Here is a 17,087-nt window from a genome sequence, read left to right on the forward strand (position 1 = left end):
TAACCATTACTCACCAAAGGTATGAGTGGACTTACTACTTCAATAATTTTCTTCACAAAATCCTCATGTGGACCTGGATTTCATATTGGCTAGTGGTATATTGAACCAGGGAAATAAAATCGCATGAACAAGTAAGAGTATTCATTTGCATAAACAAACAAAACCAAGAGTGGTCTGGGAAAAAAGCAATAAATGTGTAATCACAACAAGAAATCAGGCCAACCACACTTTATGAACTCCTTCAGATTTGTCCTGGATCTAAGCTACATTATATCATCCTATAATGCCTTTATTTATATCATCTACCTGAAATCATTTGTAGGGGTTTTCCACAGAGAAATTTGCTGCTCTCTGCAGCCAGTGTTCAGTGTTAGAATTTGGCAGAAACCTGTCTCGCTCAGCAATATTTATTAGCAATGGGAAATTCTAAAACAAGTGAGGAAAACAATTATGTGTAATTTCATGCAAATGTGACCATTTGGAAGGGAGAAATGCTACCCAAAATTAGAAAAAAAGCAGGTATGTGAATTTGGTTTTTTTTTTTTTTATTTTTTTTTTTTTTTAATATTGTTCAAGTGTCTTTGCAATGCAGGTTAGAAAACTGATCTTACAGACATACTTAGCATGATTTATCAGTAATGACTCTCAATAGTCAGCCTGGAACTGGTTAAAAGGCCTCAGTACAAGGAGCTGCCTGACACTGTCTTCACTCTGGTATTGTGCCAAATGAATACATTTACACTACTTTTGAGACTCAAATTGCACACAGCTATCTGGGCTCATTAAGCCATCTGATAAGCTCCTTGCCCTTGATACCTCCATTTCACAGGGTAATCAAAGCTCTGAAACCAAAAGGTCAATTTGCACAGAAAATGGTGTTTGAATGGCCATGAGGAATATTGACTTGTACTATACCTTTTCTAAGTAAAAACTGTATAGTAATTACAATTTTTGATCTTAAGAGTAAAGCTTCAGTTGCGTGCAAATGGATTCTAGCCTAACTAACACACATAGCCACAGGCAGGTCTTTCACATAACACATGACCCTTCATTGCTTGGCTGCCACATTTCCAGACACCAGACATTGTGGGTGGCAGCAGCTGTGCACCACCCAGCTGGTCACCCAGAAGGGGTGCCCTGGTGACATGGGCCAGCTGCCACCAACATCACATATATCTCTCTAGGAAACTTCAGGATTCCAGGGAAGGCCATGCAGGCATCTCCATGGCAGGCCTGCTGTCTCTACACTGTAAGAGGCCCATGTAGGTACAAAACTAAAAAACTTGCAAATACTCGATGCTTAATCTTAGTATTTCTGGTTGGTTCATAGCTTCCAACATAAATGAAGGAGTGTACAATGCATTGGCATATTCTTGCCTTGATTTTGTATTGCTTTAGGCCCACAAGATAAGAACTACATGGCTTAGAGTAAACATGGGAGAAACCATGATCATAATTTCAATTATCTGTAGAAATTTGATGTTTACTAGCTAGTTGTTTATGATCCCTCTCTAGCAATCAGTGAACACCCATTCCTTGAGCATGCTTAATGTGATCCCATCTAAATTATCAGAGTTTTCCTTTGACTCCAGATAGAGTTCTGCTTAGATCAAATCCCAACAGTTAGCTGGTAATTAGGACAGTAGAAATAAGTGATTTAAACTTCATTCTTGTACATTTTTTGTTGGGAGCAATTAGAATGGTAACTCACCACCTATTGGAATTTCAGAATAAAGGAAGATATTATTTGGAATTTAGGAAAAAAACAGACCCTGTTTTGTGTGCATTTTAATTTGATTTCATGACAAGAACAAGGCAACTAATTAAATCTGAAGAGTTGCTGAAGACAAGTTAAGAGCTATAAGCAATGAGTTAAATAATATCTAGTGACAGGGAGTGTGTTTATAGACAACTTTAATCCTATGGGGAAGAAAAGAATAAATAAGATTTTATGTCATTTCTTTTAGAGTATCCCAATTACATGCAGTGGCTCTTCCCCTCATCCCCTCCGTAAATTGTACATTTTAAAAAATTGTTATTGTAGTATAGGTTTATAGAATAATTTAGTCTGGAAAAGAGTTTCTGGGATCATGTGGTCAAAACACTTCTGCTTAGGCGTGCAGAGCCTAACCTGTATTGCTCCATGGACTTATTCAGCCTGTGGTGTAGAACTTCACTTTTGTCTCCACTAAGGTTCACCTAATTTTTTCCAGCTTGTGGAGATTGATCTGAATGGCATGTTTTTGGTTATGTTTTGCTTTTTTTTTTTTTGCTTTTTTTTGTTTTTGGGTTTTTTTGTTTTTCATCTTTGCTTGTTTGTGTCGGTTTTGTTTGTTTTGTTTTGTTAGGTTGATTTTTTGGTTTTTATTTTCTCAATTGTATTCAATCTTTTCCCAAGAGTCCTCATTTCTGAGGTCATGAAAGTCAAAGCCCTGACTTCAATATAAGCCATTGTTGTGGGCTGGGGGAGTTTTTAGAAATTTTTCCCATTATTATGTTAAGCTAGCCGAGGCGGCTCCCCTTTTAGCCGTTAAGTGCTCAAGACAAAGGAATGGCTGGGCTGGCCCAATGGCTCCATTATGGAAGGTGGGGTGCTGCTTTGTTTTTCGGTGGGTGGGGGGACACTCGCAGCTCGCGAGCCAACCTCGGGGAGAGGGGTTGTTTTTATCTGTGGTGGGATCAGGCCCCCTGGACTCCGACTGCTAAAGCTTCCTGCTTCTGAGAACAACGCTGAGAACCGGGACGCCCACGGTGAGCAAGTTCTTCCCTCACCCTTCTTCCACCTGGGACGGCGCTGCCACCTCGCTCCCCTGCTCCTACAGCAGCCGCAACTGAGGCTGCCTGCCCTGCTCCATCGGGACTGTGGGGACGAGGAGGGGCATCTGTGACTGGAAAAGGGGACTGAGACTGAGTTTCATTCTGTTCTGTCACTGTTTTTTTCTTTCATATAGCTGATGCTGTTTTTGTTTGTCTTGTAAATATAGCAGTAAAGAACTGTTATTCCAAACCCATACCTTTTTGCCTGAGAGTTCCTGAATTTCCTTTTCCTGGCAATACTGTCCCTTTAAACCAGGACAGCCATGCGAACATTTGTTGACCAGCAAGATGATCATCTACCATCTACCATTACTGAAGTAATATATTTTTCTCTATAAAATATATTGAAAACCACACCTATTATAAATTTCTGTTAACGAAAAAAAAAAGGCTTTTAATAATTTCCTGGTATAAATCAGTGTTTCTTGAGTATTTTTTAATTAAGAGGGTTTGTAGATTTTCTTATGGTATTTGAAGCACCTTGTTACTTAGCATCTCTAAAGGAAAGGTGATGACAACTTTCTTAGCATTGGTAAAAGTTTAGGGTGGTTAAAAAAAAATATATTTTGAAAGACATTATTAGAAGTCTTTTCAATGAACAATATCAATACTGACCCCACAAATGATTGAACTTTCATCTTTTGCACAAGTTTATAGTAAAGTTTATGAGTTTTGAGTAGGTTTTCAGCTGTACATGAAATATATATATAGCAATTCTTGAGCTCCAACTAATAGCTATACTTTCAGCAAAGTGCTACTTGCTAAGAATATAGAAGTGTGTCTTTAGAACTAGTTTTGTGATTGCCTTGGGTTTGTTCAGATCAAGGAACACGCTTATGATTAATATCTACACAGTCTTTTTATAGTAAGAATATATGACTGAATTTTCCCAGTGCTAGCGACTACCACAATGAACATGAGATAAACTCCCAAACCCATAGATGATGGCTGAGTTGCAGGGGTAGGTATTTTAAGCAGCATTGTTTATTTGCTCAGTGACAGCATGACATTAACCAAGTCTGTGTGAAGGTATTTTGTAGAGTTTTCCTGTTAGCTTGCTAATTTTTGGCACAGGGACTGACAGTTTAATAATGTCTGTCTAAATAAATGCATCTTTGAATAACACTTTGGAAAAATAGAAGGTTTATGTTTCCTAGATGCACATCACAATTTTCTTAATGACAATCTAATAGGCTTGGTAATGTCAATTATCATGTAGATATTCTTTTGTCATAATAGCTACTTGTGTTATCATGTGTTACATTGTGATTGATTAGGCTTGAGGGACTGTCTTTTATTAGGATGAAGGGAGGTTTACAACTCCTTGTCATTCACCTGTTTTAGTTATAACTCTTTTCTTTCAGTCCCGACTTGGAGATATCACTTTAGGAAAAATAATTGTTCTCATTCTCATTATTCAGTATACTCCAAGAATAATAAGTATTATTCATGCTGATAGTTCATGCCATTGGTATATAATTGATCCAATTTATTTAGAAAATAAACTTCTGCCAGGCACGTATAGTTATTATTTCATTATTCACAAAATGAAAACTGTATCAACTCAGTATATACCTGTCAAACTATGCATGAAAAGAAAGCAAAACATGTTCTGCCTTAAAAATTTAAGGTCTGTCTGTGAGTTTTACTTTGAGCTCTTAATTTTAAGGAGAAATGTAAACGTATTGTGGCAGGATGTCTAGCCCCCCACCACAGATGGTTCATAAAGATATAACCCAGGCTGAAAGGCCCAGTGAGGGGTCATCTCTGGCTCCAAAAGGGCTCAGACTTCAGCTAAAAATCAACATGTTAGTGAGCTGATGTGGGAAGAGATAAAGGAAATACTCTTAACTAAGAGACACTGTTTTACACACTATGAAAGACACGTGTTATCACAGAGGCAGAAACTTTCTACACACACACCCTAAAAGTGTGGGAGACCTCTCCCTGGAATCTGCACGCTGGTTCTGTGGTTACTTCCCTGGGAATTGAGGGAAAGGGTCTCATCAACAATTGGCTGGTAAGATACATTGAATCCTAAGTTATATTATTTTTTGCTGTCTGTAAAATAAACAGGTACCTTTAACCTCATGCTGTATATATCTGCTGCTAGTGTCAGTTTTTGTCTTTATTCCTGTGTAGTATTAGTCTGTCTCGTGTCTGTTAGTTTTCTGTCTATTGAGTAAATAATTCATTCTATAATAGACTGAATCAGCCATTATTAAAGAACTTGCAAATGAGGTGGGTTTTGGGATGTTGGCCATCTCTATAAAGCTACTGCCTGCTGCCAGAGGCCTGGACAAAAGGCAAGACTTATCTAGATTCCCACATCTGTTCATAACATGTATAAACTTTTTTTTTCCTTTTTTTTTTCAGATTCAGTCCAACATTCTGATCTGTTTCATCTTCCCTCTAGTCTTTCGTAGAAATCCCTTATATGCGTGCATAAAAATTGCATTTACCCCCATCCCAAATTCTTCCCCTACCACTCCCCAAATCAAATAAATCAGGGATTTTTTAATTGCAGTTTTTTCAGCAGTACATATTGCGTATTGATCTTGGTGGTATCTGGGATTCTGTCATGGCACAGGTGAGGGAGCCCATGCTGCTTTATCGAGCTGGTAGACAGGATGAGGAGCTGCAGTGGCAGGCGTGAGGAAATTAAAGCTAGTAAGAAAACAGCCTGCCATGATGTTTTCCTGGTGCTTTCTCTTGTCTTGGCACAGATGTAACCTGGGTTACTGTGATGTGTAGAAAACCATATCCTCCTAAAGTGCAACATTTTAGGGGCGTATCTGCTGACCTTACCTATACTAAGAAAAACAACTAAATATTGTTCAGACTCAATAGGACAAAAAACTCTGGAAATGTTCTTTGATATCAGACTTTTTAAGAGAGTTTGGATTCCTGGATTTTTCCAAGGATGGGTCACAAAATTCTTTCCTCATCTGTTTCATAGAGACAACCTCACTGCAAAAAGATTTTGGAGGCTTCATTGTATTTTTACTGTATGGTAAATTGTTCTCTCATAATTCTCTCTTTGGGCATTATGGATAACTTTGCCAAATCTTTCAAAAAGAATATAAATATAAATATAAATTTGACCAAGTGTAAATCATTATTATTCAAATTTACATTACCTTCATTACTAACTGGCAAGTGTCTTTCTCTCACTAAAGAAATGTTATTAAATAAAGAACTAGAATCTTTAAAAAAAAAATATTGCTTTAGGTTTTGCTACAAACTCTACAGATTTAGCAGTTCTTTCCTTATCCTGACCAGACAATGTCTTTTTGGATGTAGCCTCTTGTTGGGATGGACTGTCTGGACAGAATTCCTGTAATACTTTGTGTTCAGCCCATCTTGTGAGACGAAGTATTACTGTACTGTAAGGCTGATGGAAGAAGGGCTTCTGCAGCTAAGACAGAGGAATGCTTTTTCCTGCCTACCCTCAAATCTAAAAAAAAAAAAAAAGGCGAAAAACATACAAAGCAAAAACTATTCATATTTCTAAATATGAAGTTTAAATATTAATGTGTTCATCTGCTCATCTGCTCCAAATAAAAAAACAAAACAGTGCCTGACAACAGAAAAAAGCCCTCAGTGTCTGAGCATGTGATAAACAGTAGACAATAATAAGAAAATTGCTGCAGTAAAACTAAATGAAATTATAATGAGATTTCACCTTTTGACGACCAATTGTCCTGTATTAAGAAAATCATTGCCACACCACAAGTGAGTGAATAGAGGTTAGTCAGAAATAGACAAAATACTTGTATGAAAATGGTGTCAAAAGATTAGAGTCACTTAGCCAAGGAAATAGTTACATAAAAAATATGTGAAGCTACTTAGGGCAGAATTTGCTTGCTCTCATTTGTAATAGTACAAGAGCAATGGGACAGCATGGTAGACCTGCAAAGCAAAGAAGAGGAAATTAATGAAAAATACTTTCCAAAAATATGCAGAATCCATTTCCAGAGAAAGTGATCAGAACAAAGAAGCTGGAGACTAGATATACGCAACAGTAATAGGGGATTGTCTACAGAGTTGATTGCAATACATGTAGCGCTAATTGGTAGGGATTGCTAAATTTTCTTATTTAAATCTCCTGTCTCCTGTTAATTTTCAGGCTTAAATCTCCTGCTTAGCACTGGATTGAATCTAAAGGCAGGGACAGACTACCTCATGCTGTCTACTAATGGCTTCTTAGGCTTCCTCTAAAGCATCTTTGGCTCACCCTCTTTGGTACAAGAAATTAGATCTGAATTTGAAATGTGTCAATTATTCTGGTCTCAGATTTTTCCACTCTCAACTGAGATATTTAAAACTATCTGAGCATCTGTCTCTCAGAAGCATAAAGTTAAGGAACGAAAGACTAAACAGCCAATGCACAAAGTTTCCAAATATGATTGATTCTTTTATAAGTCAACTAAAAGTCTTATGAGTTTGCTTTTCATTGCAGGAAAAAAGATGGAATTTGAAGATTCTATTTTATAAAACTCTCCGCAGAGCATCACAGTTCTGTGCAATAATCTATAACTGTATTTTCATTGTAGATATCTTTTATTTTATAGTAGCATTTTATATTCTCTTGAGTCATGAATCAAGCACCATAGGCAAGATTCATCTGCTGAAGATGAAAAGAAGCAGACAACATCCCCCTGGAGTCTGTAGTTGATATTCTGCTTCAAACATAGAAATTGAATAGTTAACTTTCCAGAATGAAAACAACTTATTTAGCACTATTATGAACAGTTATTCTCTCTTTTAAAGTAAAACTGACAAACCAGTTTTTGTGAGTTCTTCTGCGATGCAATTATACATATATATATGCATGTATGTGTGTGTATTTGAATTATTTGTTTTCTAGAAGCAGGACATTTACAATTAAGTATTTATGTTGTTTTATGTAATGATGGTTTTATTTTACTTCTTCTTCATTATTTTATCAAATGCAGTTTTGATTAATATATTCAAAATGAGAGGCTTCACAAATCACTATCAGATATAGCATCAGTCAGATTTATTATAATTTCTAACTCTCGGTCAAATAAATTAATGCTTCTGCTAATAGTTCAATAAACAGGCCTATCACCCCACAAGCATAGTTATTGAAGGTGCCTTGGGACTTGCAGTTCTCAAACCAGCTGGAAAAGGGGCTATCATACAGAAAATAGTCTGAGACTCTGGGAAAAGATAGATAAAGTGCACTGTGTCTTTGTGCTCCCCTAGCAGCTGCTCACAGAGTGCTAATGCAATCTCGGAGGAGCCTGCCTGCCATTTCACTTGTAGGGTGACTGCAACTATTGCAGCTGCTTCGTGTGAGATAAATGCAGAGGAAGAGGAGGGTACAAAATAAGTTAACCCTTTAGTGCTATGGATGGAAAAACTGTCGAAGCAGACATAGAAAATGCAGAAGCAGAAAAATACATAGGGCCTATGAATGGACTAGTTGCTGTAGGCAAGCATTTCCCTGGAAATATGTGTGCTAAATGATGATGTGTGAAACATGACATGTTTTCAGTGCTTATTTATTTGGAGATACAAATTTTTCTGGATCTTTACTTACGTGGTGGTTGGCAAGCCATGTTTCAGTGTGACAAGAAACCACCACAAAATGAAGAATTCATTTCAGTATTCCCAAATTATTCAGGTATAAAATGCAAATCTATCTGGGAAAAAAAAAAAAAGTTTAGCAAGTGTGAAAAATGCTTTTGAATGTATATATTTTGCTGTAGAAATTATCACTGTCTATCCTCTATGCTGTGTACTTCAAAAGATCAGGGCCTCAGTGAAGTGCTTAATTAACAGATTTATTTCTAAAATAATCTTTCAGAATCTGTCATTACCTACTATGGAGAGATCTTCAGATTAAAAAATGAAAAAAAAATCCCACTCTTATAAATAATTCTATGTAGTGTGAAGAGCTCTCTGTTTCATTTATAATGATGACCTTGTTGAAACAGAAAGCTTGGACTACTGTCGCTAATATGTTTTGTTCTCCAATCAGAACTCTAATGTACAGTACCAAAAATCAATTAGCAGAAAAAGTTGCTTGCATTTGCTAGGCAAGGATTGTGTAATTTAAACCATTTCAACATTTTGTGGGAAATCTTAGTTTTTGGAAGGAACTTATCATACTTCTCCTGCCCCCAACTTCATTCTAAAATTCCATATTAAATATATATCACAGTGGTTCTTCTGAAGACCAAGTAATCATTCAAAGAGTTTGCTTCACTGTTGTTCATCTGCTGGTAGAAATAAACCTCAGTACATGGCGTCTGCAAAACTCTTCTCATTACTGCATGATGTGCTGACCATAATTGTTTACCTTTCCATCAAATGAAAGGTGTTGCCGCTATCTCTTTAAGAGTCTCAAAGCTACTTTAAGTACCTGTCAAGGAGTAACAAATAAGCAAAAATCCCAAATTGAGATAATTCCTTCAGCAGAATTTAGATAAAAGACTGGAGGGGGAATCTCTGAATTAAGCATAATTTTGAAGCATCCCTTTCCTTCTAGAGTTTATCTGCGTGTGAGATCCATTGCATTTGACTTTTTTCTAATTGACTTTTTCTTCTCCCTGCCCATAATAGCTGACATTCATTATCTGTAATCCAGAATCAATGTTTAAACACTTGTTTCTTCATGTTCAGGCATGCTGGAGATATTTCAGCCACAGACTTACACAAATCATTTGGAAATACTCAAAAGCAGTGATTACCCTGCAATTGTTATCAGACAATTTTGATGAAGAGATATTACTGAAATTTCATGCTCCATAGAATGAATGGGAAGAAATTTTTTAAAAGGAAGAAATTTATACGCATCATTCTTTTTTTTAATTAATTCTTTTTATAACCTAATAATTCAAGGGAACTAGAACAGCTTGGTCATAGTAAGTATATTCTATTAACAATTGCTGGTGCTCTTAAATGGGTAGGAAATGCTTTCAACAGATGGTGCAAACCTCTTTCCCCCCCAAAAAAAAAACCTATTACTGAAAGCAAAAAGATTCAAAGGTCATTTTGTTACCACTCTCTCTTGTGCACCAGATGTCACAGAGCAGAGAATGTTACCGCTCCTTTTCTCTAGGACAGGGAAGAGACATTTTAAGGTTGTGGTAGCAAAAAACAGCAGGTAGACATGATCACAGCTGTACATCAGGCTGGAGAAGTTTTGCTTTTCCATCTCAGAGATCCCTAGTGAATAGCCTTTCATAAAGGACAGGTAGGATTTTCCTGTGCAACAATTACCCTGAGATCAATGAATAGGAGTTGGACCAGGTCCTACAAACATATGTGGCTGCAGCTAAGGAGCAGGTTATTTCTGGACCTAGAAGATCTAAAGCCACAGATTTAATACAAGCAACTGAATTAAAAATCTCATTTGTGTCTAAGATATTCAGAGTAAGTCAGTGAAAAAAAAAAGTATTTCCATATGTATTGCTATTACATTTATTTTAACTACAGAATGCAACATGTGTGTTGAAAAATAAATGTCCATAAGCATCTAGATGCTTCAAATCGATCATTTTCAAAATAGTGCTGCCAGGTTATCTCAGCTGAATTCTTGGCTCACGTAAATTATCATCTCTTCACTGAAGTCAACAGTTTTATGCTTACTTAAACCTGTTGGGGATTTGGTCCTATGCCAGATTAATACAAATCACTTAAAGGATTAATTTTGGTTTGAAAGTGTCAAATATAATTTTTGGTTCAAGAAGACAGTCATGAGTCTGACAGCTTTTGACAATAAAAGTTAATTACAAGCAACACATGATGAAACAGAAGCATGAACATCTGATTTCTGCAGGCTCTAGAGGCTGTGCAGTTGTAAATGAAGCACAGTGAGAAATCACTCAGCCAAAATGCATAAGAGAATATCTCAATTATGAAACTAACAACAAAATCATGTCTATACAGTTTAGTTATCAAAACAAATTAAGAGATTTAACTAAGGCACAACTGACTACTGTCTTTTACTGCATATATGGAAAAAACCCACAATGTTCTTTGTACTGATCCATTGAAATATTTGTAGTTACCTTCCTTGGGAACTTGAACATAAAAATGCTTTTTGTTGGTGCAGATGTTTTCATCTCATGGAAGTTAGAAATGGATAACTATTAGCTTTCGTGAAAGGAGAACAGAGGCAATCCTATTTTCAATTCCCTACTAATGTGTGTGTCTTTGTGTTTGTTATCTACAGAACTCATAGTTTCATGGCACTGCCTGTCAAGGGCAACCCTAAGCTGATTAAAACCACAAAATATCCTTTTTGGGTTCGCTTTCTACAAATTTTAATAGAAACTAATTATATACCACAGTAATACAGTCTAAAATGTCTATATCAGCCAAAAAATGGCATTATGTCAATGCTGCTTAGGGGAAAATCAGCAAATATAACCCTAAAAATGACCTTAGTACTTGTTTTATTTGACCACAAAGCTGAGTCAGGGGAAGTTTAGGTTGGATATAAAGAAGAAAAATTCAACCAGAGGGTGGCTGGGCACTGAAACAGGCTCCCAAAGGAAGTTACCCCAGCATCAAGCCTGCAGAGTTCAAGAAGCATTTGGACAATGCTCTTAGGCACATGGTGCGACTCTTAGGGTGACCTGACACTGGGCTGGGAGTTGGACACAACAAACCTGATGAGCATCTTCCAACTCAGCATATTCCATGTTTCCATGAAGTCTCAGGGCCCTGAGGACTTTAGCAAGGCTCCATCAATCTGAGCAGACTCAGTTGAGTTTTCCCAGTAGTGATTTCCACCCCATGAGCCCAGGGGCTAAAGCAGTCTGATCCACATGACTGGAAGCCCTGCCTCCAGGAGTACTGGCTTCATGGCTGGATGTCCCAGATGACCCTGGACGTGATCACATCTCACCTCGTGTGCTGTCCTTGGCTAGGTTCCATGGCCTGTTCCCTGTTTGATGGGGTAAAGCCCTACCTGGGCTGTGGCCACAGCCTGGTTTCCTTTGTGGGGAAACCTCCTGCACCTTGACAGGAAGGCAAATGGAATAAGAGACATACACTAAATGCTCTGCATAACACCCCCTCTATTTCAGATGAAATACAAAGTTAATGTTTTATGTATATTTTTTAGCAGATCTTCAAGGACAGTTCCTTAAATATTCACACAAATAGCCTGGATTGGAGGTCTAGATAAAGATCCAAAAACTAATGGTTTTATTTTCCCATCTGGAGTTGACATCTCTTGAAATACCAGGTTAGAAAGACCAGAACAATATTCGTGTTTTAGACAGCGCTAATTCTTAATGATTTTGCCATGATTCCAGCTCTTTAAAAATTTCTTTTTGTCAGTTTTCTAAAGAGTAGTTGTTTGGAATGGTGTCCTTACAGATGTCCAGCAGTTGATAAAATGTGATTCATAATTACAATGACGTTGCACCTACTTCATCAGAGTAGCTGCTAGGAAAGAGGTTTCCTCCTATGATTCAAGAGTTATCACTTTATCCCAAGGCATAAAGTTATCTTCCTCAACTCTTATCATTTTATGGTAACTGCAAATGATTCACTTTTATGACAATGTCATGCTAACCTATCAAATTTATCAGATTTTTAAAGGTAAGCAACTCTGTCATCTCTTTGCTATCTCATTTCTTTTGCACATTGCTTACTCAAAAAGGACAGGTATTTTCTGTTCTTTATTTAAATAGAAAATCTCTTACTGAATTATGAACAAATTACTGAATTACTTCACAGTTCTGTGGAATTTTTTGTTGTTTTCTCTCTATACTTGCTGAAAAAGAAAACCTACAGCAGAATATGGTGTGTTTGTATTAGAACCATGCTCTAGACCTGTTATTTCTTCATTTGTGCTTCCATCCTTGACACTGATTTGGAGTTTAAAGGGTCTTAAGTAGAGGATAGATATCGAGTACTCAATAACCTTTCACTATGCTAAAGCAGAGTATTTGATTCCAGGGTGTGTATATATATATATATATATGTATATATATGACAATTAAATGTCATGTACTCATGTACTCATATGCCAAAAACATGGTGTTCAAAACCATTTGGTTGGAAAATATAAAAATTTATGTACTCCTTGCCATAATATTAATAAAAAGATTGTAAATTCATAAAGCTAGTAGGTGTCTCATTTTTTCCATGAAGTGGTCACCAGAATGGGATAATTGTGACAATGGATAGTGCTATAATTCATCCAAGAAACTAACTTTCTCTAAGGAATTATTTCTCAGCCTATAAAAATTTTGAATTTTAAATTTGATTTTTCATCTGCACACTTATTTATTCAGTTTACAGAAATCTGCTGAATAAGGAAGACTAGTAGAAAGAGTGATGTTTTGTGAAGTTAAAAATCCTAAAAAAGGATCTCAGAGGTGTCTTACCAAATATTAAGTAATTCATAAGCATTTGCAATATCATAGAGTAATTTCATGTCTGAAAAAGAATCTTAAATGGAATATTAGGAGGAAGAAAAAGGTACCTCCTGTAATTCAGCCACAGCTTCACTAGAGTAACAGCTCATAAAATGAAAAAAAAAGAACAAAATAACACACAAAAGATTGATTACTATAGATGAAGCCATATTCACTGAGTTACAGTGGCTACATGAGTTATAAATGGCAGAGCTATGAATGAATAAAGCAGTTATTGTAACTATAAAATCTACGCTACCATTACAAGACACTCATTTTATTTATTTGTTATGTATAAAGTGTAATTTTAAGGAGAGTTTTACTGTCTGACATTATTCAGCAGCATTAAAAAAGGAACTATCTGTGAATAGAAATGTGTCATGAATGCTCATTAGCTCATAAGTGCATTCCTAGAATGATGCACCTAGAATGTATTAAGTAAATGTTTTTCTGCATCTGTTTATTTTGAAACACTAAGAGTAGGTAGAAAAATTGTGATACTGGACCTTTTGTGCAACCTATTCCTTTAATATTTGATACAGACAAGAAAGAAAATAAGACTAAATTTATAAACAAAGTCCACCTTTTATAAAAATAAAAATATTTCTCTTACAACTTAATTTGTGTTATTGAAGAATAAAGGTATCACTCATACTATCTCCCAAGTTTTCAAAATTCTCCTCCTGTATTATGTGAACTGTGTGACAGAAGTGTAGGAGAGCAATATCCAAGCTGGTTCAGGCATGTCCCAGCAGTGGCACAGGGAATGCCATGCAGCATTCACTGACATACTGAGGATGTAAGTTGCATCAAGTTACCTCTCTGCAAAACACCACCAGGCATCTAATGCTGAGATTACTTACATGTTGTAGTGAGTACACCTTTTGAACCTTCTTTCTTTCTTGTAGGATGCTTTCAACTTCTCTTTCACTGTTGGGGGAAAAAAGGGATTGATTCTGACAAATAGCTGATTGATGCTGCTATCACTGGGATGCTGACAGGGAAGTTCAGATGCGAAGTTTAACTGACCACTACTTTTTTGTACAAAATTTCATGTTTCAGTCTATGGTTTTTTACTTTTTTGCTGAAAAAAGGAATAGTTTTTGTAGTGAATAGCAATTTTTATTTGTCTTTTTTTAATATATATTTTTATGACAGAAGAAATAAATGAAATACTGAATATAATAAGTTCTTGCAAATGGAATACTTTTCAAGTTGAAGAGAAAAAAAAGCATTTGGAACTAACACTGGGCCTTAAGAGTTCAAAGCCAGTACCCTGTTGGCTGAAACTATCAACCTTTTAACATGTTTCTTCATATTTCGTGCATATGCTTGATTGACTGCACAGCCACAGATCTTTAAATACCTGACTAAAACAGGATCCTCAGAAGGAGGACATAACACTGGTTTTCATTGTCTAGGTACTCATATCCACTGCTCTAGTAAGACTGGGAATGCTTTATTTTATCAGATCATTCAACATTTCATAATATTTGTGCTTTACATGTTTGCAGGAGTTCTTGTATTGACTTCAGTTGCACCTTGAAGCATCCTTGTAAATTTAGTAATTAAATTGCCATTGTCTTAAATTAGGTACTCAGTGGTTGATTGTGCAACTTTTGCTTATATGCCAAGAATTTCAGGAAGCAAATATGATTTTCAGGTATATTAGCTCAGGAATTTGACTTTTTCAATTTTTTCTTTTCTTCTAGCCTAAAAGTGCGAGCAATAGTGCAATATAAGAAAGCACATGCCCTTAGAAACGATGATGAATTGGTGTAAACCCAAGAAATAATTGGAAGAGGACGTGGAAACCAGCTAAGAGAATGTACTGTGGGAGAAAACTTTCATGATTGTGATGAATTTCAAAGTTCATCTTAAAAGTTAACTGAACCTTGGATCTTCAAACTTGGCTTGAGAGTACGTGTCAGTACTCAAGATCTTAGTGCGGTGACTGAATGTAATATCTCACTAGGGAAATCTCAGATAGAGGTTATATAAAGTTTGACTTCAGACTTCAAATCTGATGTTTTCTTGTACAGTACAGTCAACATTTACATTAATATGACAAGACTAAGTCTGAATTCTACCTAAGGCTGTTAAGCATTTTGAGAAAGCATGCTACCCAAATTGTTGGTGGTAATATTTCCAATATATTTAATGTACATTAAATATATGAATACAGCAGCATCTTTTTTTATTCTGTTTTACTCTACTTGTTGGTGACCTCATCTTCCTAGATAGATATTATGATAGTTATATTTTAGTTTATAGGCATTTCTAATATCTACAAGCATTTCCATTTTCTATTTTTTTTTTTTTTTCAGATAATCAGGGGCACATAAAACCAGGCATAAAAAAAAGTGATAGAAATCCCTAGACAACCAGCAACCACTGAGTTATACACTCCTTGAAAGGTTGACTCTTGTCTTTGTAGACATCACCATCATCACAAACGCCAGACTCTCACTTAATCTATAATACAGGGACTTCTGAGGATGTGAAAATGTGCCTTAATTTCTGTTCTGGTGTAGGTTCCTCCTTATTGATGTTATTTTACTGTTGACAACTACTTCATAAATGCCATCAGCTGAAAGTGGATTTATTATTCTCTGCAAAAGCTAAATCTTTTCTGAACTTTCATCTCTGACAGAGTATTTCTTCACTACTGGATTTTTTATACGACATTTAATGTTATTTTTTTAAAATCTCTGTAAGATCCTTTCAAGACATGTCTATATTATGCCCACAGGAAACAAATCCTAGAACATTAATCCATAGATTTAAGTACAATGTGAGTGTGCTAGGTTTAAGTAGGATTATTTCTCATGAACATTTCTTACAGCTGAACTCGTGGGAGTTTCTGCTTATGACTCTGCCTCATCTGACTGACTCACTATGTGTCTGTTATGACAACAGAAAAAAATTGATTGTCATGTGTTAGAAGTCAATGTACATTAGGTATGCAGGAAAAATGATAATTCTTACAAAATAACAAATTTATTTCTTTATTCCTGCACTATTGCACTGTTGTCATTAATATCCATATTTTCCAAAGAATCACCTTAGGTGCAGTTTTGTACTGGCAGTCAATAAAGTCTGCAATTTAAATAAATAGATATCCACATGATAGATACAATTTGTGCAAGTATATATTCTTGGCTTTACCTCTAGACACAAAATTATGCCTGCAAAATTGAAACCTGAGTTGACATAATTTAAAATAGTCTATAGAAATTAAATAATTGCACCTAAATTAAAAAGAAAACTCGAGAACATAGGTGTGTTCAGGTCATAAGGTGTGGAGAGCAGAGGTGGAGAAAGGAAAGATTATCTCCATTTCTGAATAGAAAGACAGTGGCCACAGGAAATTGCAAGTGTAATGACAAGGATTTTTAATAAGTCTATTAAATCAGAAGAGGTAGCAATCACACATTTTCTAAGCTGTCAATCCCATCTTTTTTATTTTCTAATGGTATAAAAACCTGTGTAGCTAAATGTGTAAAGCTTTAGGATCAGTTTTGCGGAAGCAATCAAGAAAACATATAATCAAATGGACAGTTAAAGGAACACATGCAAAAATGGATCCTGCAACCTCATGAATTTCTTTCATATAAATACTTGAAAGAATAAAAATATAGGAAATAATTAGTTTCAATTTAATATTTTATATAGGAGAAAATTAGTTTCAGTTCAATATCTGACATATTACACAGAATGAGCATTAAAAAATTAATAAGCAAATTTAGAAATAAAGACTTACAAAGATGTTGAAAAAGTGATGAAGAAGTGATTCTAGGGAAGATAAATGATAGGACTGAAGGAATGTCTGATGAAATCATCAAGAATTGAGGCTTGGTG

This window comes from Catharus ustulatus, chromosome 1 (assembly GCF_009819885.2).
Source record: "Catharus ustulatus isolate bCatUst1 chromosome 1, bCatUst1.pri.v2, whole genome shotgun sequence".
Taxonomy (NCBI): domain Eukaryota; kingdom Metazoa; phylum Chordata; class Aves; order Passeriformes; family Turdidae; genus Catharus; species Catharus ustulatus.